This window comes from Cryptomeria japonica, chromosome 9 (assembly GCF_030272615.1).
Source record: "Cryptomeria japonica chromosome 9, Sugi_1.0, whole genome shotgun sequence".
In the NCBI taxonomy this organism is placed as follows: Eukaryota; Viridiplantae; Streptophyta; class Pinopsida; order Cupressales; family Cupressaceae; genus Cryptomeria; species Cryptomeria japonica.
Genome location: NC_081413.1, coordinates 420,600,190 through 420,604,007, shown reverse-complemented (window position 1 = coordinate 420,604,007; position 3,818 = coordinate 420,600,190).

Here is a 3,818-nt window from a genome sequence, read left to right as displayed (position 1 = left end):
TTTTGCTCCCCGAACACCTCATCAGAATGGAGTTGTGGAAAGGAAGAACATAACTATCTTGGATGCTGCTAGAACAATGATGATGGAAGCTAGTCTACCTCATATATATTGGAGAGAAGCAGTGAGCACAACAGTCTATACATTCAACATAGTACATATCAGAGGATAAACCGGTAAGACACCTTATGAATTATGGTTTGGCAATACACCTACAATTAAGCATTTCCGAATCTTTGGTAGTAAATGTTATATCAGGAGAGATGATATCATTGGCAAATTTGATCCTATATGTGATGAAGGAATTTTTCTTGGTTATTCTAATGAAAGCAAAGCATATAGATGTTATAATAAGAGATTGCAGAGAATTGTGGAGAGTGATAATGTCAAGGTGGATGAGCTGAATAGAAGTCAAATCAGAGTTTATGAGCAAGAACCGATAGTGGAAATGATTATATTTAAACTAGTAGCACCTTTACCAGAACAAAATGTTGAGCCAGTTACTCCAACAGTATCAGAAAATTCAACAGTAACTGAAGAACTGGGAAGAGGAACAAAGAGTCAAAAGACTCCTAGGTATGTGAGATTGAATCTTTCAGAAGATCAGATCATTAGGGATAAGAACAATGGAGTGATGACAAGAAGAATACTAAAAAATAATGAGGTATGTTTAATCTCTCAAGTTGAACCGGTATCAGTAATTGAAGCATGTAAAGATGAATGTTGGATGGAAGCTATGAAAGAAGAATTAGATCAGATTGAGAAGAATAACACATGGACTTTAGTTCCTTGGCCTAAAACTAAAAATGTTACTGGAACTAAATGGGTTTTTAGGAATAAATTGAATGAAGATGGACAAGTTGTAAGGAATAAATCTAGATTGGTTTTCAAAGGATATTCTCAGAAGGAAGGAATTGATTATGGTGAAACTTTTGCACCTGTAGCTAGGATTGAAGTTGTAAGATTATTTCTTGCTACAGATAAAAACTACAAGGTTTATTAGATGGATGTCAAGTGTTCATTTTTAATGGGGATCTTGATGAGGAAGTTTATATTGAGCAACCTAATGGTTTTTCACTTTCATATGATACAAACATGGTTTGCAGGTTAAGGAAAGATGTATATGGATTGAAACAGGAACCTAGAGCTTGGTATTCAAGTTTAGCTAAATATCTTTTGAAGCTTGGTTTCAGTAAAGGTAATGCTGACAGTAAACTATATTATAAAGTCACTGATGATGATATATTGATTATTGAAGTTTTTTATGATGACATCATTTTTGGAGGTGAAGATAAGTTGTGCATGGAATTTTCTAAGAATATGGAGAAAGAATTTGAAATGTCTATGATTGGGGAAATGAAATTTTTATTAGGTTTGTAGATTACTCAGACTTATAAAGGTATTTTCATATGTCAAACTAAGTATGCTAGGGAATTGTTGAATAAATTTGGTATGGTAGATTCTAAACCGGTAAGTACTCCTATGGTTACAAGTGATAAATTGTCAAGGAAAGATGTTTCTACACTGGTAAATCCTACAAGAAACAAATCTATGACTGGAGGTCTTCTATATTTGACTCAGACTAGGCCTGACATAATGAATGTTGTTTGTATTGCATCTAGATTTTAGAGTGATCCTAGAGAAAATCATGAGAGTGCGGTGAAAAGAATTTTTAGATACTTACAAGGTACATCTAAATATGGTTTGTGGTATGCTAAGGATGATGACTTTAATTTATGTGCATATATAGATGCAGATTGGGTTGGTGATGTTGATGATCAGAAAAGTACTTCCGATGGAGCTTTCTTTCTTGGAAAGAAGTTAGTTTCATAGATCAACAAGAAATAATCATGTACTTCTTTATCTACTACTGAAGCTGAGTATGTTAGTGTTGCTACTAACTGTACACAGGTTCTATGGATGAAGCAAATGTTGAAGGACATTAAAGTGCATTGCACTGGACTGGTAGTTATTCACCATGATAGCTCTGCTGCTATTGGCATATCAAAGAATCCGGTATTTCACTCTAAGATGAAGCACATATCTATTGAAGCACATATCTATCAAGTATAACTTTTTGAAGGAGAAGGTGGAAGAAAATGAAGTTAGACTGGTTTATGTGAACACTAAAGAGAAGATTGCAATTTTTTTTACTAAACCTTTTCCTAAGGAATCATTTGAGTACCTGAGAGACAGATTAAGGGTTTCTGCCCCTTCGATAGAGAACTGATTGATGTTATTTGACATTAGTTCGGTATGTATCATCAGAGATATTATTCATTCCAACATTGATGTGGGGATGCTACTGCTCAAGGGGAGTAGTTAGCCTTGTGATTCATTGGTTATTTGTTTTTGCTTTGATATTTTTGTCAGATTTTTGGCATTGATGTCAAAGGGGGAGAGATATATGTGAAAAACAGAGCTTTACAAATATATCATTCATAGGGGGAGTTTGGTCTTTGTTTGGAGTTTGGTATTTGTTTCAGAACTTCATTGCTATATCTTGTATAGGAGATTGTTGGTTGTCTTCCATTGGGGGAGACTTGTTTTGGCATTTCTTGGCACTTGGATGTTTTTCACATATAGTGTTGCCATCAATGCAAAAGGGGGAGATTGTTGGCCATTTGGAGGAATTGATTATGTGTTGCATTGATGTTTTGTCATTGATGTCAACACTAGCTATTTTGGATACTTTACCGACACCCTTCTGGTCTTGGTAGGATGTTTGGTTTCTGGTTGGATTTGATTCGGTATGATCCGATATTCTCCGGTATGTTTGGGTTATGGAATTGGCTTATTCATGCTACTCATGTTCATGTTCAGTCAGTCGGTTTTGATCTGGTGATCAGATGCTATCCCGTTTGCTATAAATCTTGGTTTGTTGTTTCGGCGAGGGTTTCATCGAAAGAGATTTCATGAAGATCTTTGATGATATGTATAAGTGGTGTTGGCACGTCTTTTGGTGGAGATTCAAGATGTTGATGGTGATCTTGTTCGAGACTTGTTTGATTGGGATTTTTGCTTTGGCATGTATGGACCTATATTGGGTCCCAGTGTATCTAGGTTATGGACCAACTTAATGTAACGTGTGGATTGGACCTCTCGATGTATTTCCAGGATGTCTTATGGGTTGGATATTATTTGTTTGGTCTCTAGATGATATGTTTTGTAATTATGCAATTGTTTTATTGTCTAGTGGCCGACCTTATTGTTTATGGTCGAGGGTTTGTATATATATGATTAAGATCTCATTGTAGATCATATATAAGGATATCAATGGAATGGGATATGGATATGTAAGGAGCGAATAATGTAATAATCATTCAGGTAGAGGATTCGGTCGATCATTGGTGATCAAGTTGGGTTTATGTAAGAGGATTTAGTCCTATGATATTGAGCTTAATTGGAACTATATTCAGGCATAGGAGATGCTATCTTTGTAGCTCATTCATTTGTCCAGATTGTAGTCTAGATTTCTATGTAGTCAATGAGACTCCTTTTGTGATGAACAATGTGTTCTAGGCTGTTGGCCTTCCTAAAAGTGCAGGCCCCTCAATTGTAATTCACATACTTACTGCAGAAGTATTATCTGACTATGGGTAGGCTTCCCACTGTGGTTTTTCCCTTTACCGGGTTTTCCACATATAAATCTTGGTGTCATGTGGATGGGTTTTATTCTCTGATTATGTTTATGCTTAATTGGTTTATCTGCTATTTTGGTATTTAGTTTATGCATTCCGATATTGATCTTTTGGGTTCTGATATTAAACTTTAAATTGCTTAAGGTTCTGGTAAGCTGACAACTGATTCACCCCCCCTCT